We start from the raw sequence: 25,086 nt of genomic DNA on the forward strand, positions 1-25,086 counted from the left end.
ATTTTTTTATTAGTTTGGTTGCTCTCTTTCTTTTTTCTTTTTTTTTTTTAGTTTTTATTTTTAAAAAATTAAAAATATTTTTTCCTTTTTCTGTTTTTCTGAGTGTCCAATGAATGAAGAGGAAATAAGCAGTCTACCTGAAAAACAATTCAGAGTAATGATAGTAAAGATTCTATAATCCTAGAAATAGAATGGAGAAAATATAAGAAACGTTTAAGATGGACCTAGAAGAACTAAAGAGAAAAGAAACAATGAGGAAGAACACAATAAATGACAATAAAAATACTCTAGAAGGAATCAATAGCAGAATAACTGAGGCAAAAGAATAAATAAGTGACTTGGAAGATAAAATAGTGGAAATAACTGCCACAGAGGAGAATAAAGGACAAAGAATGAAAAGAATTGAGGACAGTCTCAAAGATTTCTGTGACAATATTAAAAACACCAACCTTTGAAATATAGGGGTCCAAGAAGAAGAGGAAAAAAAAAAGGGTCTGAGAAAATATTTGAAGAGATGATAGTTGAAAACTTCCCTAAAGTGGGAAAGGAAATAATCAAGTCTAGGAAACGCAGAGAGTCCCATACAGGATAAACCCAAGGAGAAACACACAAAGACAAATATTAATCAAACTATCAAAAATTAAATTCAAAGAAAAAATATTAAAAGCAGCAAGGGAAAAGCAACAAATAACATACAAGGGAAACCCCATTAGGTTAACAGCTGATCTTTCAGCAGAAGCTCTGCAAGACAGAAGGGACCGGCAGGACATGTTTAAAGTGATGAAAGGGAAAAACCTACAACCAAGGTTACACTAACCAGCAAGGATCTCATTCAGATTCAATGGAGAAATTAAAGCCTTTACAGACTAGCAAAAGTTAAGAGTATTCAGCACCACACAACCGGCTTTACAACAAATGCTACAGGAACTTCTCTAGGGAGGAAACACAAGAGAAAGAAAAGACCTACAATAACAAAACAAAAACAATTAAGAAAATGGTAATAGGAACAAATATATTGATAATTACCTTAAATGTAAATGGATTAAATGCTCCCACCAAAAGACACACACTGGCTGAATGGATACAAAAACAAGACACATATATATGCTGTCTACAAGAGACCCATATCAGACCTAGGGACACATACAGACTGAAAGTGAGGGGATGGAAAAAGATATTCCATGCAAATGGAAATCAATACTCATATCAGACAAAGTAGACTTTAAAATAAAGAATGTTACAAGAGGCAAGGAAGAACACTACATAATGATCAAGGGATCAATCCAAGAAGAAGATATAACAATTGTAAATATTGATGCACCCAACATAGGAGCACCTCAATACATAAGGCAAATGCTAACAGTCATAAAAGGAGAAATCTACAGTAATACAATCATAGTAGGGGACTTTAACACCCCACTTTCACCAATGGACAGTTCATCCAAAATGAAAATAAATAAGGAAACACAAGCTTTAAATGATACATTAAACAACATGGACTTAATTGATATTTATAGGACATTCCATCTAAAAACAACAGAATACAGTTTCCGCTCAAGTGCTCATGGAACATTCTCCAGGATAGATCATATCTTGGGTCACAAATCAAGCCTTGGTAAATTTAAGAAAATTGAAATCATATCAATTATCTTTTCTGACCACAACACTATGAGACTAAATATCATTACAGGAAAAAAACTGTAAAGCATACAAACACATGGAGGCTAAACAATATGCTACTAAATAACCAAGAGCTCACTGAAGAAATCAAAGATGAAATCAAAAAAATACTTAGAAACAAATGACAATGAAAACATGACAACCCAAAACCTATGGTATGCTGCAAAAGCAGTTCTAAGAGGAAACTTTATAGCAATACAATCCTACTTCAAGAAACAAGAAAAATCTCAAATAAACAACCTAACATTACACCTAAAGCAATCAGGGAAAGAAGAAGAAGAACAGCAACAACAAAAACCCCAAAGTTAGCAGACGGAAAGAAATCATCAAGATCCGGTCAGTAATAAATGAAAAAGAAATGAAGGAAACAATAGCAAATTTCAGTAAAACTAAAAGCTGGTTCTTTGAGAAGATAAAAATACTGACAAACCATTAGCCAGACTCATGAGGAAAAAAAGGGAGAAGACTCAAATCAACAGAATTAGAAATGAAAAAGGAGAAGTAACAACTGACAGTGCAGAAATACAAAGGATTATCACAGACTACTACAAGAAACTATATGCCAATAAAATGGACAACCTGGAAGAAATGGACAAATTCTTAGAAAAGTACAACCTTCCAAGACTGAACCAGGAGGAAATAGAAAATATGAACAGACCAATCACAAGCACTGAAATTGAAACTGTGATTAAAAATCTTCCAACAAACAAAAGCCCAGGAAGAGATGGCTTCACAGGTGAATTCTATCAAACATTTAGAGAAGAGCTAACACCTATCCTTCTCAAACTCTTCCAAAATATAGCAGAAGGAGGAACAATCCAAAACTCATTCTACGAGGCCACCATCACCCTGATACCAAAAACAGGCAAAGTTGTCACAAAAAGAGAATACTACAGGCCAATATCAGTGATGAACATAGTTGCAAAATTCCTCAAGAAAATACTAGCAAACAGAATCCAACAGCACATTAATAGGATCATACACCATAATCACGTGGGGTTTATCCCAGGAATGCAAGGATTCTCTAGTATATGCAAATCAGTCCATGTGAGACAGCATATTAACAAGTAGAAGGATAAGAAATACATGATCATCTCAATAGATGCAGAGAAAGCTTTTGACAAAATTCAACAGCCATTTATGATAAAAAAAAACTCTCAAGAATGTGGGCATAGAGGGAACCTGTCTCAACCTAATACAGGCCATATATGACAAACCCCAAGGCAACATCATTCTCAATGGCGAAAATCTGAAACTGTTTCCTATAAGATAAGGAACAAGACAAGATTGCTCACTCTCACCACTATTATTCAATATAGTTTTGGAAGTTTGAGACACGGCAATCAGAGAAGAAAAAGAAATAAAGGAATCCAGATCAGAAAAGAAGTAAATTGTCAGTGTTTGCAGATGACATCATACTATGCATAGAGAATCCTAAAGATGCTACCAGAAAACTAGTAGAGCTAATCAATGAATTTGGTAAAGTAGCAGGATACAAAATTAATGCACAGAAATCTCTTGCATTCCTATACACTAATGATGTAGAGAATGGACTTGAGGACATGGGGGTGGGAGAAGGGTAATTTGGGACGAAGTGAGAGAGTAGCAATGACATATATACACTACCAAATGTAAAATAGTTATCTAGTGGGAAGCAGCTGCATAACACAGGGAGATCAGCTTGGTTCCTTGTGACTGCCTGGAGGGGGTGGTATAATGAGGGTGGGAGGGAGGTGCAAGAGGGAGGGGATATGGGTATATATGTATACATATAGCTGATTCACTTTTTTATACAGCAGAAACTAACACAGCATTGTAAAGCAATTATACTCCAATAAAGATGTTAAAAATAAAATCAAAGACACAATGGTAATTTGCACTGGAAATAGAGAATACAACATACAAGGAGACTATAAGGGGTTTTCTTTGCTTTTTAAGTCATAGAATGAAAATTACAAAAAATAATTAAGTGTGGATAGCTTTTATTCTTGAAATTTTTTCTCTTTTGGCCCACTTTTTGCACTGATGCTGGATGCATTTCTTTTTGTTAGTTTCAGGTTTAGTATTAAGTACAGATGTTTGAACCTCTGCAGTGCCAAAACAAAAAATCTCTAAGGGCGATCTGGAATGACTATACCCTGGCCTATCATATTAATTTGAAGTCATTATCTGGTCGTATAGTTATATGATTAACCCATTTTTTTGAACACCTTTATTGTAGTATAATTGCATTACAATGTGTTAGTTGCATTACAATGTGTTAGATGTGTTAGTTTCTGCTTTATAACAAAGTGAATCAGCTATACATATACATATATCCCCATATCTCTTCCCTCTTGCATCTCCCTCCCATGTTCCCTATCCCACCCCTCTAGGTGGTCACAAAGCACCTAGCTGATCTCTCTGTGCTATGTGGCTGCTTCCCAATAGCTATCTATTTTACATTTGGTAGTGTATATATGTCCATGCCACACTCTCACTTCATCCCAGCTTACCCTTACCGCTCCCCGTGTCCTCAAGTCCATCCTCTACATCTGCGTCTTTATACCTGTCCTGCCCCTAGGTTCTTCAGAATATTTTTTTCTTTTTAGATTCCATATATATATGTTAGCATACAGTATTTGTTTTTCTCTTTCTGACTTACTTCACTCTGTATGACAGACTCTAGGTCCATCCACCTCACTACAAATATCTCAATTTCATTTCTTTTATGGCTAAGTAATATTCCATTGTATATATGTGCGACATCTTCTTTATCCACTCACCTGTCAATGGACACATAGGTTGCTTCCATGTTCTGGCTATTGTAAATAGAGCTGCAATGAATATTGTGGTACATGACTCTTCTTGAATTATGATTTTCTCAGGGTATATGCCCAGTAGTGGGATTGCTGAGTCATATGGTAGTTCTTTTTTAGGTTTTTAAGGGACCTCCATACTGTTCTCCATAGTGACTGTATCAATTTACATTCTGACCAACAGTGCAAGAGGGTTCCTTTTCTCCACACCCTCTGCAGAATTTGTTTGTACATTTTTTGATGTAGGCCATTCTGACTGGTGTGAGGTGATACCTCATTATAGTTTTGATTTGCATTTCTCTAATGATTAGTGATGTTGAGCATCCTTTCATGTGTTTCTTGGCAATCTGTATATCTTTTTTGGAGAAATGTCTATTTAGGCCTTCTGCCCATTTATGGATTGGGTTGTTTGATTTTTTTAATATTGAGCTGCATGAGCTGCTTGTAAATTTTGGAGATTAATCCTTTGTCAGGTACTTCATTTGCAAATATTCTTTTCCATTTCTGAGGGTTGTCTTTTCGTCTTGTTTATGGTTTCCTGTGCTGTGCAAAAGCTTTTAAGTTTCATTAGGTCCCATTTGTTTATTTTTGTTTTTATTTCCATTTCTCAAGGAGGTGGGTCAAAAAGGATCTTGCTGTGATTTATGTCATAGAGTGTTCTGTCTATGTTTTCCTCTATGAGTTTTATAGTGTCTGGCCTTACATTTAGGTCTTTAATCCATTTTGAGTTTATTTTTGTGTATGGTGTTAGGGAATGTTCTAATTTCATTCTTTTTTTAAAAAAATTTATTTATTTATTTATTTTTGGCTGTATTGGGTCTTTGTTTCTGTTTGACGGCTTTTCTCTAGTTGCAGCAAGCGGGGGCCACTCTTCATCGCGGTGTGCGGGCCTCTCACTATTGCGGCCTCTCTTGTTGTGGAGCACAGGCTCCAGACGCGCAGGCTCAGTAGTTGTGGCTCACGGACCTAGTTGCTCCGCGGCATGTGGGATCTTCCCAGACCAGGGCTCGAACCCCTGTCCCCTGCCCTGGCAGGCAGATTCTCAACTACTGCGCCACCAGGGAAGCCCTAATTTCATTCTTTTACAGGTAGGTGTCCAGTTTTCCCAGCACCACTTATTGAAGAGGCTGTCTTTTCTCTATTGTATATTCTTGCTTCCTTTATCAAAGTTAAGGTTGCTGTATGTGGGTGGGTTTATCTCTGGGCTTTCTATCCTGTTCTATTGATCTACATTTCTGTTTTTGTGCCAGTACCATACTCTCTTGATTACTGTATCTTTGTAATATAGCCTGAAGTCCGGGAGCCTGATTCCTCCAGCTTTGCTTTGCTTTCTCAAGATTGCTTCGGTTATTTGGGGTCTTTTGTGTTTCCATACAAATTGTGGAATTTTTTGTTCTAGTTCTGTGAAAAATGCCAGTGGTACTTTGATAGGGGTTGCATTGAATCTGTAGATTGCTTTGGGTAGTAGAGTCATTTTCACAACGTTGATTCTTCCAATCCAAGAACATAGTATATCTCTCCATCTGTCTGTATCATCTTTAATGTCTTTCATCAGTGTCTTATAGTTTTCTGCTTACAGGTCTTTTGTCTCCTTACGTAGGTTTATTACTAGGTATTTTGTTCTTTTTGTTGCAATGGTAAATGGGAGTGCTTCCTTAATTTCTCTTTCAGATTTTTCATCATTACTGTATAGGAATGCAAGAGATTTCTGTGCATTAATTTTATATCCTGCTGCTTTACCAAATTTATTGATTAGCTCTGGTAGTTTTCTGGTAGCATCTTTAGGATTCTCTATGTATAGTATCATGTCATTTGCAAACAGCATCAGCTTTATGTCTTCTTTTCCAATTTGGATTCCTTTTATTTCTTTTTCTTCTCTGATTGCTGTGGCTAAAACTTCCAAAATGATGTTGAATAATAGAAGTGAGAGTGGACAGTCTTGTCTTGTTCATGATCTTAGAGGATATGGTTTCAGTTTTTCACCATTGAGAATGATGTTGGCTGTGGGTTTGTCATATATGGCAGTTATTATGTTAAGTTCCCGCTATGCCTACTTTCTGGAGGGATTTTTCATAAATCGATGTTGAATTTTGTCAAAAGCTATTTCTGCATCTTTTGAGATGATCATATGGTTTTCCTCCTTCAATTTTTTAATAAGATGTATCACATTGATTGATTTGCGTATATTGAAGAATTCTTGTATTTCTGGGGTAAACCCCACTTGATCATGGTGTATGATCCTTTTAATGTGCTATTGGATTCTGTTTGCTAGTGTTTTGCTGAGGATTTTTGCATCTATGTTCATCAATGATATTGGCCTGTAATTTTCTTTCATTGTGACCTCTTTGTCTGGTTTTGTTATAAGGGGAATGGTGGCCTTGTAGAATGAGTTTGGAGTGTTCCTCCCTCTGCTATATTTTGAAGAGTTTGAGAAGGATAGGTGTTAGTTCTTCTCTAAATGTTTAATAGAACTCGCCTGTGATGCCATCTGGTCCTAGGCTTTTGTTTGTTGGAAGATTTTTAATCACAGTCTCAATTTCATTGCTTGTGATTGGTCTGTTTATATTTTGTATTTCTTCTTAGTTCAGTCATGGAAGGTTGTACTTTACTAAGATTTGTCCATTTCTTCCAGGTTGTCCATTTTATTGTCATAGAGTTGCTTGTAGTAATCGCTCATGATCCTTTGTATTTCTGCAGTGTCTGTTGTTACTTCTCCTTTTTCATGTCTAATTTTATTGATTTCAGTCTTCTCCCTTTTTTTCTTTATGAGTCTGGTTAATCGTTTATCAATTTTGTTTATCTTCTCAAAGAACATGCTTTTTGTTTTATTGATCTTTGCTATTGTTTCCTTCATTTCTTTTTCATTTATTTCTGACCTGATCTTGATGGTTTCTTTCCTTCTCCTAGCTTTGGGGTTTTTTTATTCTTCTTTGTCTACTTGCTTAAGGCATAAGATTAAGTTTTTATTTGAGATGTTTCTTGTTTCTTAAGGTAAGATTGTCTTGCTATAAACATCCCTCTTAGAACTGCTTTTACTGCCTCCCATAGGTTTTGGGTTGTCCTGTTTTCATTGTCATTTGTTTCCAGGTATATTTGAATTTCCTCTTTGATTTCTTCAGTGATCTCAGTTATTTGGTAGTGTATTGTTTAGCCTCCATGTATTTGCATTTTTTACACATTTTATCCTGTAATTGATATGTAATCTCATAGTGTTATTGTTGGAAAAGATACTTGATATGATTGCATTTTTCTTAAATTTACCAAGGCTTGATTTGTGACCCAATGTATTATCTATCCTGGAGAATGCTCCATGAACATTTGAGAAGAAAGTGTATTCTGTTGATTTTGGACGGAATGTCTTATAAATATCAATTAAGTCCATATGGTTTTTTCTTTTTTTTTTAAATTTATTTATTTATGGCTGTATTGGGTCCTCGTCTCTGCGTGAGGGCCCTCTCCAGTTGCGGCAAGCAGGGGCCACTCTTCATCACGGTGCGTGGGCCTCTCACTATCGCGGCCTCTCTTGTTGCGGAGCACAGGCTCCAGACGCGCAGGCTCAGTAATTTTGGCTCACAGGCCCAGCCGCTCTGCGGCATGTGGGATCCTCCCAGACCAGGACTTGAACACGTGTCCCCTGAACTGGCAGGCAGACTCTCAACCACTGCGCCACCAGGGAAGCCCCCATATGGTTTAATGTATCATTTAAAGCTTATGTTTCCTTATTTATTTTCATTTTGCATGATCTGTCCTTTGGTGAATGTGGGGTGTCAATGTCCCCCACTATTATTTTGTTACTGTCAATTTCTCCTTTTATGGCTGTTAGCATTTGCCTTATGTATTGAGGTGCTCCTATGTTGGGTGCATAAATATTTACAATTGTTGTATCTTCTTATTGGCTTGATCCCTTGATCATTATGTGGTGTACTTCTTTGTCTCTTGCAATAGTCTTTATTTTAAAGTCTATTTTGTCTGATATGAGAATTGCTACTCCAGCTTTCTTCTGATTTCCATTTGCATGGAATATATTTTTCCATCACCTCACTTTCAGTCTGTATATATCCCTAGGTTGGAAGTGGGTCCCTTGTAGACAACATATATATGGGTCTTGTTTTTTGTATCCATTCAGCCAGTCTATGTCTTTTGGTTGGAGCATTTAATCCATTTACATTTAGGGTTGTTATCAATATGCATGTTCCTGTTACCATTTTCTTAATTGTTTGGGTTTGTTATTGTAGGTCTTTTCCTTCTCTTGTGTTTCCTGCCTAGAGAAGTTCCTTTAGCATTTGTCATAAAGCTGATTTGGTGGTGCTGAATTCTCTTAGCTTTTGCTTATCTGTAAAGGTGTTAATTTCTCTGTCAAATTTGAATGAGATCCTTACTGTGTAGAGTAAGCTTGGTTTTAGGTTTTTCCCTTTCATCACTTTAAATATGTCCTGCCACTCCCTTCTGGCTTGCAGAGTTTCTGCTGAAAGATTAGTTTTTAACCTTATGGGGATTCCCTTTTATGTTATTTGGTATTTTTTTTTCCCTTGCTGCTTTTAATATTTTTTCTTTGTATTTAATTTTTGATAGTTTGATTAATATGTGTCTTGGCGTGTTTCTCCTTGGATTTCTCCTGTATGGGACTCTCAGTGCTTCCTGGACTTGACTGAGTATTTCCTTTCCCATATTAGGGAAGTTTTCAACTATAATCTCTTCAAATATTTTCTCAGTCCCTTTCTTTTTCTCTTCTCCTTCTGGGACCCATATAATTCAAATGTTGGTGTGTTTAATGTTGTCCTAGAGGTCTCTGAGACTGTCCTCAGTTCTTTTCATTCTTTTTTCTTTTTCTGCTCTGTGGTAGTTATTCCCACTATTTTATATTCCAGGTCGCGTGTCTGTTTTTCTATCTCAGTTATTCTGCTATTGATTCCTTGTAGAGCATTTTTAATTTCATTTATTGTGTTGTTCATTATTGTTTGTTTCCTCTTTAGCTCTTCTGTGTCCTTGTTAAACGTTCCTTTTATTTTCTCCATTTGATTTCCAAGATCTGGAACATCTTTTCTATCATTACCCTGAATTGTTTTTCAGGGAGACTGCCTATTTCTTCTTCATTTGTTTGGTCTGTTGGGTTTTTACCTTGCTCTTTCCTCTGCTGTGTGCTTCTCTGTCTTCTCATTTTGCTTAACTTACTGTGTTTGGGGTCTCCTTTTCACAGGCTGTTGGTTTGTAGTTCCCATTGTTTTTGGTGTCTGCCTCCAGTTGCTAATGTTGGTTCAGTGGGTTGTGCAGGCTTCCTGGTGGAGGGGACTGGTGCCTGTATTCTGTTGGATGATGCTGGATCTTGTCTTTCTGGTGGGCAGGACTGCATCTGGTGGTGTGTTTTGGGGTGTCTGTGACCTTATTATGATTTTTGGCAGCCTCTCTCCTAATTGGTGGGGTTGTTTCTTGTCTTGTTAACTCTTTGGCATAGGGTGTCCAGCACTGTAGCTTGCTGGTCATTGAGTGGAGCTGGGTCTTATCTTTGAGATGAAGATCGTTGGGAGAGCTTTCACTGTTTGATATTACATGGATCCAGGAGGTCTCTGGTGGACAAATGTCGTGAACTCAGCTCTCCCACCTCAGAGTCACAGGCCTGACACCTGGCCGGAGCACGAAGACCCTGTCAGCCACACGGCTGGTGCATTTCTCTATAATAACACTTAATTGCACTGTGTTGTAATCATTCACTTCTTGTTTGCTAGATTGTTAGAGCATCCTCTTCTTCACAATTCCTAGCAAGGTGCTTGATAAAGGGTAAGAGTCAGTAGGTGTTAGCTGAAACTTCCTCTAGAAGCCCAGGCCACTTGTCAAGTGGCACTCTAATTAGCCCGTTTTTGAGCAAGATTTAGGCATTTTAGATTCTGTTTAGTATTTGTTGAGAAATAATTTAATCAGTATTCCCCCAAAATAATAGTATATTAAGTATAAATTTATAATTAGTAGTGTTTAGATTATAAACTATGGGCACTTTAAATAAACATTAGAGAATTTCTACATCATTTGATAAGTACTATTTATATTTCTTATGCATTTTATACTTTATTGTAGAAAACACTTTCTCTGTAATAGAAAAGTGGTATTTAGAAATAATAATAAAAGTTGTATTCAATTGTATAATATGGAAATAGTCTAGTTTGTTTATTGTCTTGAATGAGAGAGAAGAATATTCATGTTTCTCATGGAGATCATTTCCTGAGGAATGTGAAAACTGAATATTTTTACTGCTATATTTTGTATTTTTGTATTTCAGATATGGAGCATAGATTATGTCAGAGCCTAACATCGTAAAATCATTAGCAATCATATACAAAGCATCACTTGTTAAATTGCTCTTTCTTTTTCTGCTTTGTCTTTTCCTTCCCCCTCCCCCTCCCCTTCCCCAAATTATTTAAGACAAAAAAAGAATCATCTTAAAGGGAAGATACCACTGCAGACAAGAGAACTGGTTCTGTATTCAAGCTGTATATGTGCTAATTACTAAGAGCATGACTCTGGGAAAGATATTTAATTTCTTTATTTAAACCAATTTTCTCATTTGAAAGATGCGTTGGTGATAATATCTATCTTTAAGGTTTGTTATGTGCTGTAGATTGAATGTCTGTGTCCCCCAAAAATTCATATGCTGAATCCTAATCTCCATTGTGATGGTATTTGGAGGTGGGGTCTTTTGGAGGGCTCTGCCCTCATGAATAGGATTAGTGCTTGGATAAAAGAGATCCAGAGAACTCCCTTGTCCCTTTTCACTATATGAGGGCAGTGACCATCTGAACAAGGAAAAGGGTCCTCACCTGACACTGAATCCACTGGTGCTTTGGTCTTGGACTTATTAGTCTCCAGGATGATGAGAAATAAATTTGTGTTTATAAGCTACCCAGTCTCTGGAATTTTGTTATAGCAGCTTAAACAGAACAGACTAAGACATTATGAGCATGAAATATTTTATATAAAGCATTTAACATAGTTACTGATATATAATAGAAACTCTAAAAATTAAAGCTGTTATACAGATGCTTTGTATAATAAGGCTAATGAACGAAGATGTAAATGGGGTATTCAGGAATAAGAAAAAAGAGAAAGCAAAATACCAGTCTTAAAAGGTAAAGTTTCTGTGTCTCAGAATAAAAATTAAGTCTGAGATACCTGACAAGTCAAACAAAAAGGAGCCAAGAAGCAATATAATCATTCTTATTATACAAAATGTGGAAACATGCCAGTTTATCAGCAAAAAAGATAATTATTTTTGATATCATACTCTAAAAAAGTCTCAAGATTTCATATTATGGATATTAAGTAGCATAATGGATAGTATCATTACCAAGTCCAAAGTCCTAATGCTCACCACACGACAACACGACAGGCCAATACATCGAGAGACAAGTTGTTAAGGCAAGGAATAGTGACTTTATTCAGAAAGCCAGCAGACTGAGAAGATTGTAGACTAGAGTCCCAACGAACCATTTTGCCCAAGTTTGTGTGTGAGATTCTTTTACAGAGCAAAGAGGGGGAGGTGAAGATGTAAAGTAAAAAAAGGTGATAAGTTGTTGCAAATATTTCCTGGTTCCTGCCTTATTCTGGAGGTGATATGTTAATTTCTTCTTTCCTGAAGAAGCCATTCACAGATGGGCCTAGTCAGGATGTTTCCTGTGAGCTAAACAAAGGTATTTTAGCTCAGGCATGGGAAGCAGGGTTCCAAGAGACAGGCCATCATGTATACTTTAAGCTACAGGCAACATCCCTTTAGTGATTAACTTGTAGCAAAAGCAGTAGAATACAAAGTTTAAAATAAAAGTAACAGAAATGGAGTCTGATTTGTTCTTTCCTATTACAATTTTACTCTGAATGTAGAAGTAGATTTCATATGATTGTTCTTGAGGGATAATTTCATTGTAGTTGAAGACAAGACAGGACAGAAAAGAGGATGTTCTGAAGAGCTAGACCATTGTGTTTCAAATACAAAGACTAACAAGCTAGAATTTGTTATATCTAGAGAAGGGTTCCTAAAGGGATGCTCTCAAATCTGACTGATCATCAGTGTCACCTGAGGAACATTAAATATAAGAGTTTCCCAGGTCCATCAAAGAGATATTCTATTTTTATAGATGGTGAGTGAGGCCCAGGAATTGGTCTTTTTAAAAACTTGCCAGATGGGGCTCATAATCACCTCATTTTGGATCTGTAGTTTTCCTAAATTTTATTCTAAATATTATGTCTTTTAGCTAGGCTTTTGCTAGGCTTTAAAAAGCAGACATGAGATCATACTTTCTGGTTGTTTACATCTTATGTTGCTGATTTAGGAAACATTGTTATATTGTGGGAACCACATGACCATGGGCAGTGTTGATTTTCCAATATGGTGGCTGTGTAGCCTGGATCATGTTTTCTGGTGGATTTCATCTGCACATGGTATCTTCCCTTCTTGGTAATGTACGCAAAAACAAGATTCTTTTCACAAAGGAGATCTGAACCTGCTTCAATACCTAGAAAATGATTGATTGAGATCTCAAAGTTATACCCCTCTGAATACATCAGATTTTATGATGTCTTAGCAAAAATATCAGAGAAAGTGCTGCATGTAATTTGCCATCACCACAAAAATATAAACCTCTGATTCTACCCTGCATAATCTCCTGAGGAGCCTGCCAGGATGATTTAGATTCTAAATGTAGTTAGCCAAAGGAGTTAACTAAAAGAGTTAGGAATAATTTTTTACCATGTGTGAGGGTGTTACTGAGTCCAAGTTCATACTGCTCGTTAGAGATCAGGTGTTGGGGCAAGGAATAGCAACTTTATTTGGAAAACCAGCAGACTAAGAAGATGGAGGACTAGAGTCCCAAAGAACCATCTTACCAGAGTTAGAATTCAGGCTTCTTTTATATTAAAAGGAGAGGGGATGTGGCTGGTTGTTGTAAACTTCTTGGTGCCAGCCATACCTCAGAGGGGATGTGATAATCCTTTGTTCTTGTAGCTGTCCACATAGGTCTAGTCAAGATGTTCCTGTAAACCTCCAACAAGACAAATGTTATTCTCTGTTCTGCAACTTTTTATCTCTATATGAAGGAATGCATTATACCTTTAAAGGTCAAACCTGGGAGGCAGAGCCTTGAAAATGGGTTATCATGTATTTTTAGGCAACAGGCAAAATTCTTTTGACAAAATGCCAAGTCAGCATGACTAAGCACAGACAACAGAGCACAAAGGCTCTGTGCTTATCTGTAATATAAATTTACAGATTATATTAACATTGTATTATTTAAAAATAGCACACAGATAATAGTCTGTAGCTGAGTCAAATGTTAATTCTTTTTTATGTTTCCTATGCCATTTTGAGACAGGCTGGGACCTGGGACATGGAACACTTTGCTGCAGTGCTTGAACCTGGATAAACATCTCCAACAGAATACAACAGAATACAAAGAAACTATAAAGGACTAAACATAACTGTGTGCATGCACAGTTGGGGCAAATTATGGACAACAAGATACAAAAAGACCAAAAACCCAACTGTCACTTCTGAAGAGCCGGGAGCAAAAACAGTGTACCGGGAGCAAAAGTAGCATACTGCACATGCCTCCTGCACCCAACACCATCAAAGGGGTGGGCAGACCACCTAAGCCACCCCTCTGGCCCAACCCCTGGATCCACCTCTACCCTCACCCCATATGAGGAACCATCTTGCCCCCCCGCCCCCCTCAGGGAACAAGCAAGGAAACATTTTACTTGTTCTCACTCTCTCCTGCTGCAGTAGGAGCCCCATTAAAGCCTTGCCTGAATTTCTTGTCTGGCCTGTTATCAATTTCTATTGATTAAGGAAGGCCAAAAACCCTGGTCAGTAACAATTTGACTGTCAGAGATCACCTTGTTTTGTACTTGAAATATCTGTTTGAGACCAAAAGTTGAAAGTTGGAAATAAAATTCGGGAGGAATATATTGTTTTATTGAAATTCAATTTTTCTCTTAGATGTCCTTCTATTTAAAGCATTCCTCAGAAAACAGAGTCTTTAGCTGTCAGTATGCTTAGTTTATTCTCAGAGTTGCATCATTTTGTATTGGAAAGGGCATGGTTATTTTGGAAACTTGGTGAAGTGGAAAGAGCATGGACATGGAAGTCATATTGAATGAGATTGAATACCCCATTCTGACACTTACCAGGTATGTAACATTTCCTGAACATCTAAAAACTTAAGGAAAATGACACAAGCTTTTGTCATTGCTGTGACTATTAAATAAATTAATGTAGGTAAAATACCTGTAATATTGTGAGTGATTAATCAATTGTTTTCTTTCCTTGGGTAATGTTTCTTTTCATGGAACAATTTCAGAAGGATCTCCAGTGGCAATTTTGATTCAAACAATATTAAAATCTTATCTAATACCTATTTAAATTTCTGTGTAGTTTTTTTCCTACTTTTAACGTGTATAATATTCACAGACATTTTCTAAATTTTAGACAATCTCTCATAATTAAAGAACATAAAATACATTCTATTAAAACTAATTTATTTTCTGAAAACCCAATTAATTTATTAAAAATTTTTTATTGAACTATAGTTGATTTACAATATTATGTTTATTTCATGTGTACACCATAGAAATTCAGTATATTTACAGATTAAACTCCATTAAAGGTTATTACAAGATAATGTCTATAATTCCCTGTGCCACATAATATACCCTTGCTGCTTATCTATTTTATATATAGTAGTTTGTATCTCTTAATCCCATATCTGTAATTTACCCCTCCCCCTTTACCTCTCCCCTCTGGCAACCTTTAGTTTGTTTTATATCTGTGAGTCTGTTTGTTTTGCATATACATTTATTTGTATTTTTTAAAATCTTGCATATAAGTGATATCATACAGTATTTGTCTTTCTCTCTCTGACTTATTTCACTAAGCATAATATTCTCTAGGTCCATGAACATTGCTGCAAGTGGCAGAATTTTATTATTTTTTATGGCTGAGTAATATTCCATACATTATTACTGGCTGGCTTACTGCTATAGATAAAGCAGATGTAGTATATGTGTACATATACTACAACTGCTTTATACATTCATCTGCTGATGGACATTTGGGTTGCTTCTCTATATTGGCTATTGTAAATAGTGCTGCTATGAACATTGTGGTGCATGTATCCTTTCTAATTAGTGTTTTCATTTTCTTTGGATATATACCCAGGAGTGGAATTGCTGGATCATATGGTCATTCTATTTTTAGTTTTTTGAGGAACCTCCATACTGTTTTCCATAATGGCTGCACCAATTTACATTCCCACCAACAATGCCTGAGGGTTCCCTTTTCTCCACATCCTTGCCAGCATTGTTATTTGTAGGCTTTTGGTGATAGCCATTCTGACAGTTGTGAGGTGATATTTCATTGTGGTTTTGATTTGCATTTCTCTAATAATTAGTGATGTTGAGCATTTTTCATGTGCCTATTAGCGATCTGTATGTTTTCTTTGGAAAACTGTCTATTCAGGTCTTCCCCATTTTTTGATTGGGTTCTTTATTTCTTTTGATATTGAGCTGTTTATATATTTTGGTTATTAACCTTTTGTTGGTCATATTATTTGCAAATATTTATTCCCATTCCATAGGTTGTCTTTTTGTTTGCTAGGTAGTTCCCTTTGTTATGCAAAAGCTTTTAAGTTTACTTAGGTCCTGTTTGTTTATTTTTGCTTTTATTTCTTTTGCTTTAGGAGATAGATCCAAAAAAATATTGCTACTATTCATGTCAAAGAGAGTTCTGCCTATGTTGTCTTTTAGGAATTTTATGGTTTCAGGTCTTACATTTACATCCTTAATTCATTTTGAGTTTATTTTTGTATCTGGTGTGAGGTGATGCTCTAATCTCATTGTTTTATATGTAGCTGTCCAGTTTTCCCAGCACCACTTGTTAAAGACACTGTCTTCTCTCTATTGCATATTCTTCCTCCTTTGTTACAGATTAATCAACCATAGATGTATGGGTTTATTTCTGGGTTCTCTATTCTGTTCCATTGATCTATGTGTCTGTTCTTGTGCCAGTACTGTGCTGTTTTGACGACTATACCTTTGTATTATAGTCTGAAAACTGGGAGGGTGATACTTCCAGCTTTGTTCTTTTTCTCAAGATTGCTATGGCAATATGGGGTCTTTTGTGGTTCCACATGAATTTTAGGATTATTTGTTCTGGTTCTGTAAAAAATGTCATGGGTATTTTGGTAGAGATTGCATTAACTCTGTAGATTGCTTTGGGTAGTATCATCATTTTGAAAGCCCAATTATTGAAGTTATCTGAGAGGGCTGCATTTCTGAAACACTACAGTGCTTAAAGCTCCACATCTCTTCACTAATAGAGACATAGATGTAATTTCTTTGTCATTGTCTTTACCTATACACTTGACCCTAGCACCAAGGAGCAAAGTCACCTCTACTTTACTAGAGCTCTCTAAGTGGTCAGATGACTGCCTATCCATAGAAGGAATAATAAAAACTCCTAACACACTTCAATCATGACCCTAGAGTTTATATGACATAAATAGGCATTAATAAAATTATTTTAATTAACAATTATTATTTACTATGAATATGAAAGTAAAATGGATTATTTATTATAACAGGAAAAAAGACACTGTGCTTTAAATGTTTTAGATGCTCATTTGTTGTTTTTTTTTAATTTTTATGAAGTATAGCTGATTTACAATGTTGTATTAGTTTCAGGTGTACAGCAAAGTCAATCTGTTATACATAAATATATATACACTCTTTTTTAGATTCTTTTCCATATAGGCCATTACAGAGTATTGAGTAGAGTTCCCTGTGCTATAGAGTAGGTCCTTATTAGTTATCTATTTTATATACAGTAGTGTGCATATGTCAATCCCAATCTTCCAATTTATGCCCCCACTTACCCCCTGGTAACCATATGTTTTTTTTCTACATCTGTAACTCTATTTTTGTTTTGTAGATAAGTTCATTTTTACCCTTTGTTTTAGATTCCACATATAAGTGATATCATATGATATCTGTCTGACTTACTTCAGTCAGTATGACAGTCTCTAGGTCCATCCATGTTGCTGCAAATGGCATTATTTCATTCTTTTTAAGGCTGAGTAATATTCCATTGTATATATGTACCACATCTTCTTTATCCATTCCTCTGTTGATAGACATTTAGGTTGCTTCCATGTCCTGGCTATTGTAAATAATGCTGCAATGAACACTGGGGTGAGTATATCTTTCAAATTATGGTTTTCTCCAGATATATGTCCTGGAGTGGGAGTGCTAGATCATATGGTAGTTCTATTTTTAGTTTTTTTTAAAGAACCTCCATACTGTTCTCCATAGTGGCTGTACTAGTTTACACTCACACCAACAGTGTAGGAGGGTTCCTTTTTGTCCCCTCCGCCACAGCATTAATTGTTTGTAGACATTTTTGATGATAGCCATTCTGATCAGTGTGAGGTGATACCTCATTGCAGCTTTGATTTGCATTTCTCTAATGATTACTGGTGTTAAGCATATTTTCATGTGCCTCTTGGCCACCTGTATGTCTTCTTTGGAGAAATGCTTATTTAGATCTTCTAATAGACCCAATTTTAGATTGGGTTATTTATTTTTTTGATATTGAGGTGTTTATATATTTTGGAGATTAATCTCTTGTCATTTGATTCATTGGCAAATATTTTCTCCCATTCTGAGGGTGGCTTTTTTGTTTTGTTTATGGTTTCCTTTGCTGTGCAAAGGATTTTAAGTTTAGTCAGATCCCATTTGTTTATTTTTGTTATTATTTTCATTACTCTAGGTGGTGGATTGAAAAAGATCTTGCTCTGATTTATGTCAGAGTGTTCTGCCTATGTTTTCCTTTAAGAGTTTTATAGTATCCGGCCTTATGTTTAGGTCTTTAATCCATTTTGAGTTTATTTTTGTATTTGGTGGGAGCCCCTTCTAGTAACTGCAGAGACAGGAGCTGGCAAGAGGTGGCAACCAACTGGGCCATGCATGCTTGCTCAGGCAGGAGGGGGGTAAGGCAGCACTGACTGGGGTGTGTGCACTCGCTTTGGTGCGAGCCCCTCCTAATGCCTGGGGAGGTAGGGGCTGGTGTGTGAGGAGAGAGGCTGTGATGGCAGCCCTGCCTTTCGCACATCACTCAACCATGGTGCCTCGCTTCTATGGCAGTCCGGGCTTTTTCCAGGAGCATTCCTGGTTGTGGAGCTCCTCACTCCCATCCCCTCAGGCTGTCTCTGTGCAGCCAACAGCAGTCCTCTCCCCGGTTCTGCTCTACAAACCCCACATTCCAGTACTCAGCCCCTGTCAGCACTGGAGGACACCCCCATCTCAGGCTGGGACTCGTAGGTCTGTGGCACGGACCATCCATGTAAGTTTGTCTGGCCTGCCATAGACCAGCTGCTGCACTTTCCTTCGATAGTCTCCGAAGCTCCCCTTCTATCTTCACTGATCTCCCCACCAGTGAGAGGGCTTCTGTGGGTGCAGGAACATCTCCTCCCCTTCAGCTCCCCACAGGGGTGCGGGTCCCATCCTGTTTCCTCTTTCCTTTTTCTGTCTTTTCTCTCTTTCAACCTACCTGGTTATGCTGGGATCTTTTCTTGTCCTTTTAGTTGTCCGAGGCCCTCTGCTAGTGTTCAGCAGGCACTCTGTGCAAATTGTTCCATTTGTAGATGTATTCTTGATGTACTTGTGGGGAGAGGTGAACTCCAGGTCCTCCTCTTCTGCCATCTTGACCTCTTCCTCACTCATTTCACTGTGCTCTAAGTTTAAGTAAGAGCAGAGTATTAGTACCAGTTCTTCTACATATTAGTTACTTAACATTGTCAATCACTATACTTATCCAAACCTCAGGGGTTTTTTTCACCATGTGAGGAGATAGGTACTAGTATTATGCCCATTTTACAGACAAAGAAACAGGTTTTGTGACGATAAGTAACTTGTCAAAAGTAACCAGGTAGGAAAATATGAAGCAGGGAATTTAATGCGGGTCTTTCTAAATAGATCCTTAACTCTCAACTAACTTATATACTTCATAACAACATGAAGAGTTATGTTGAATTCTCTTTACTCTGCCAATCATCTAGGGAAGAAAAAATTTAAAAGAAAGTTATGCAATCATCTGGGATTTTTTCAAAGAAAAATCAGTCCATTGTACAACTTGCTCACAACATTCCAATTATATGGTCACCAACTGAATTTTTAAATAAAGTCATTTTTTAAAAACAGATTTTCACTCAGAATCTAGAATTAGAAGTGACATTAAAATTATCTTTGCTAGTCTTATATAACTTTAAAGCTAGGAAGAAGTAACAAGATTTCTTTAAAAATAAAATGAAATGGGGCTTCCCTGGTGGCGAAGTGGTTGAGAATCTGCCTGCCAATGCAGGGGACACGGGTTCAAGCCCTGGTCTGGGAAGATCCCACATGCCACGGACCAACTAGGCCCGTGAGCCACAATTACTGAGCCTGCACGCCTGGAGCCTGTGCTCTGCAACAAGAGAGGCTGCGATAGTGAGAGGCCCATGCACTGCAATGACGAGTGGCCCCCGCTTGCCGCAACTAGAGAAAGCCCTCACACAGAAACGAAGACCCAACACAGCCACAAACAAACAAACAAACAAATAAATAAATAAATAAAAATTAAAATAAATAAAATGGATGTTACATGGCATTCTAGAATTTTATTTAGCAATCTGAGGAGAGCCACATATAGAAATGGCAGTAGTACATCTATTAAAAATGTTCAGCAATTCCTCTCCTGGGTATATATCTGAAAAAAACAAAAGCACTAATTTGAAAAGATACATACACCCTGATGTTCATAGCACCATTATTTACAGTTGCCAAGATATGGAAGCAACCTAAGTGTCCATCCATGGATAAATGGATGAAAAAGATGTATGTATTATATAATATATACACATTATATATTACACACACACATATACACACACACACACACAGAAATATTACTCAGCCATGAAAAAGAACTACATTTTGCCATTTGCAGCAACATGAATGGACTTGGAGGGCGTTATGCTAAGTGAAATAAGTCAGACAAAGACAAATACTGTATGATATCACTTATATGTGGAATCTAAAAATACAGCAAACCAGTGAATGAATCAAAAAAGAAGCAGACACAGATATAGAGAACAAACTGGTGGTTAGCAATGGGGAGAGGGAAAGGGGGAAGAGCAATATAGGGCAGGGGAGTAATAGATACAAACTATTAGGTATAAAATATGATACAAGGATATATTGTACAACACAGGGAATATAGCCAATATTTTATAATAACAGTAAAAGTAGTATAACCTTTAAAAGTGTGAATCACTATATTGTACACCTCTAACTTATATAATATTGTACGGCAACTATACTTTAATTAAAAAAATAAAAGATAAAAAATAAAATAGATGTTCAAAGCATTTGGTACTTGTGTGGTGACAGGTAAAGAGAAGACTGAATTTTAGTCAGATTTGTCTTGGAAAGACTAACATAACACGAGGCACACTTTGTTATAACAGTTATTTCCTGGTCACTTGAAGGGTGTTAAACACTTTGCCTGGGCCTTTACATGTATGGATATTGAATGAAGGAAGGAAAGAAGCATGATAAGTGTATCTCATATAATTGAAACAAAATTTAAATAAAATTTGGTAAGTTCAGGAAAAACTATAATTTTTGTATTTAAGATTTTTCATTTTTATCAAACCACCTATTTATTAGCTCACCCAGGGCAGAAATCTGGTCATGGTTAGTTCAGTTCTCTGCTCAGAGTCTCACAAAGCTGACATCAGTGTTGGGCGTACTATATTCTCATTAAATGCTTGAGATTCTCTTCCAAGTAACTGGCTGTAGGCAGAATTCAGTTACCTGTAGTCATTTGTTTGAGGTCTCTGTGTTCGTGCTGGCTGTCAGCCTGGAACCTCTCTCAGCTGATGGAGGATGCCCATAATTCTTTGCCCATAGCAGATCTCATATGTAGTCCACATATGGGCTCATAAGCAGTCCACAGCATGAATCTTTGCTTTCTTCTAGGCTAGTCTGAGCGTGCCTCTCTGATTTCTCCTTCTGTGACCAGCTGGAGAAAACACTGCTCATTTAATTAGATCGGCCCACACAAATAATCTCTGTATCTTAAGGTCAACTGATTTCAGACCTTAATTATATCTGCAAAATGACTTCACACCAGTACTTATATTACTGTTTGATTCAATTACTGGGAGAGGGAGTGTGTACACCAGGGGTGGGGAAATTTGAAAGCCATCTTGGAATTCTGTGTACCACAGGGCCTATATTTGAAGTCATTTTTCTAGTAGTGATTATTCAAGTTTTCAAATTCTAGAGAGCAGATGAACCTCTTGATTGTCAAAAGTAAACGTGTACAGACTCTATTTTATAGTGAAGTATTAAATATTTTAAACTAAATTTAATGATATCTGAAGGCTGTTCAAATACTAATTCGGTAGCTCAGCAGGTAACAAAATCAGTCTATGATGATAACTGGAATTAAAGATAGAAAAAAAAAGACGCTCTCTGGCTGGATTAAAACTCTGATCAATATAAAACACCTATTATATTTTAAAATAGTTTAAGTATTTGGTTATTTACTTATAGCGTGCTCTTATATAAATGTTCTATTTCAAAGTGCACTATGACTGTTCAAATGCACCAATGAACAAGTTAGTAGATCTCTTTCTAAATGCATATACTTCTCTAAATTAAACATTTTATTGTAAAGGCTTTTAAATAATTCTTTTTGCATTTACAAAAAATGTTTTTAATATATGAAACACTTCTATGTACAGTTAGTAACCATTATGTAAATAATTATTAATTTTAAAACTCTGGAAGGAAGTGCATCAATAAACCATCTATGGTTTTGTTAGAATGGTGACAAAACTACAGTTTTCTCAAATATAAAAATTTTTAAATGTATTTTAGTAATGGAAAAATTTAAAATAACCCTCTTAAAAAAATTTTTTTCACACAAGCTCTCTTTTCTCTGTCAAAATGATTCCTTTGATATTACAGTTAAAGTACATATGTATTAAATGAATCTTATCAAAAATTTATATTTGATTTTTTAAAGATATAATAATCAAATTTTCTTTCCTACAGTATTATTTCTATCGTTGGTAAATTCAAAGGAGACCATAGGTGACTTTACTGATCATTTATGTCAGATGGCTGGCATTTGAAACACGAAAGTCTTTATAACTGATTAGAAATAAACTTTTAACCAGTTCACTGAAGCATAGACATTTACTGAGCCCCTTCTATATTTTCAGAACTATGCTAAGTGTTTAGCAAGTGAAGAAAATGCTAAGAACCTTGTATTTTATGGTCTTAGATGTTTATATTAAGTTTCTACATACTAAGATATTTTCATGTTACTTAGTTCTTAATTGCCAATTCCAATCAATACCTTTCTATACTCATGTAAAAATCCCCCCCTCCTTTGAGATTTGGCCCTACATGGTCATGCTGTAGTATCGATTTTATGCATTGCTAACGTTGCTAAGTCTATAATTTTCTTTTCATGTAATGTCTTTGCCAGGGATTGGTGTCAGGACCTCACTGGCATCACATAATGAATTGAGAATGTGTATTATTTCTCTATTTTCTTATTGAGTGTATAAATTTTGTATTATTTCCTTTTAAAATATTTGATAGAATTTACTAATAAGGCTGTATGTGCCTCATAGTTTCTTTGTGTGGAGGGTTTGAAAACAAATACAATTTCCTTGAAAACTGTAGGATAACATATATTTATCAGTTTTGCTAAGCAGTGCTTTTAAAGGAATTTATCCAATTCATCTAAGTTGCTGTATTTATTGGCATTTGTAATATTTTCTTATTATTCTTTTGATAGCTGTGGGATATGTATGGATACTTATTCTTTTTCCTGATATTAGGAATCTGCTTCTTTTATTTCAGAGCAATTAATTTTATTATTACTATTATTTTTTTAAAAACTTTAAAGTTTTTTTAAAATTCTTAAAAAAAGAATTCTTCATTTGTGGACATTTCATTGATTTCTGCTTTTTATTACTTCTAAGTATTTAATTTGCTCATTTTTTGGTAGCTTTTAAAATGGAACCTTAGATCATTAAATCTAAGCTTGTCTTTGTTTCTAATATAAACATTTAAAGCTATAAGTTTTCCTCTAAATAATGCTTTAACTGAATTTTATAAATTTTAATATTTTGCATTCTCATCATTTTGTTTGAAGCATTTTCTGGTTTCACTTGTGACTTATTCTTTGATACATGCTTTATTTAAAAGTGTATTCCCAATATTTGTGGTTTGCTTATCTATCTTATTGGTTTTTAATTTAATTTCTTCATTTCAGAGAGCATTCTTTGTATGGTTTCAATCTTGGGAAATTTGTTGAGACTTGTTTTATGGCCCAGTAAATAGTCTATCTTGTAGACATTTTCACATGCAATGGGACTCCTTCACCTTAATTCTTGACTTCTCTTCCAGCCCTGAGCTCTTTCCTAATAAACCACAAGTAAGTAAAGCTATGACTTTTCTGCCACCTCTTAGTGTGAGTAAATTGATGGGTGACCTAAAGCAAAAGGCTGCACACTCTTAAATCTCCCCAAGCACAATTCCTGACTTTCAAAGATAGATGCATGTATTAGAGTTCTCCAGAGAAACAACAAGAAGGACAAAGATATAGCTATACATAAAGATATAGATAGATATATGATTTGACTTACACAATTATGGAGGCTGAGAAGTCCCACAATCTGCCATCTGCAAATTGGAGAACCAGGAAAGTTGGTGGTGTAATTCAGTCCTAGTCTGATGCCTGAAAGCCTGTCTGAATCTGAATCTAAGAAGTAGGAGCATCCATGTCCTAGGGCAGAAGAAGTTGATGTCCCAGGTCAAGCAACAAGAACAAATTTGTCCTTTCTTCACCTTTTTGTTCCTTAATGCTTTTGGCAGATTGAATGTTGTCCACCCTTCATTGGTGAGGTTGATCTTCTTTACTCATCTACGAATTCAGAGACTAATCTCATAAATTGGGAGATTGGGATTGACATATACACACGGCTATATGTAAAATAGATAACTAACTGGCTTACCCAGTTCAGCATTATGGTCTGAAAGTCAGAAACTTACATTTATCCAAGAGTCCTTTTTATAAATCTTCTTGAAGAGGAAGCATTTTTGCAAAGGCATTAGAGTGAAACTGTAAGTGTCTCTAATGACAAAAGACTTAAGAAGGCACGTTCAGAATATAATTACAATGTAACTGACAAAGAAACTTGGTTACTGCTGTAACATACAACCCTTTATGATAATAACTAGAATTATGACTGATAACATTTTACCAGAACATATCAGAATTTTAGGAACTCCATATAATTTCTAGAATATCTATATTAATAACATTTACCATGCACTAAAACCTAAGAAGATTTGTTACTCATTTGACAATACTTCCCATGTAACTTAATGTATGAAATTAACCTAGATAATATCTCTCTTTGGGATGTTTCAGGGGCCCTTTGAAGCATTCCAAAGTTAGCTAGAGGTAAAAAGGACTTCATTAGAATTAGGAAGCTTTCTCAAAAAATAT

This window comes from Balaenoptera ricei, chromosome 10 (genome assembly GCF_028023285.1).
Source record: "Balaenoptera ricei isolate mBalRic1 chromosome 10, mBalRic1.hap2, whole genome shotgun sequence".
NCBI classification, from domain to species: Eukaryota; Metazoa; Chordata; class Mammalia; order Artiodactyla; family Balaenopteridae; genus Balaenoptera; species Balaenoptera ricei.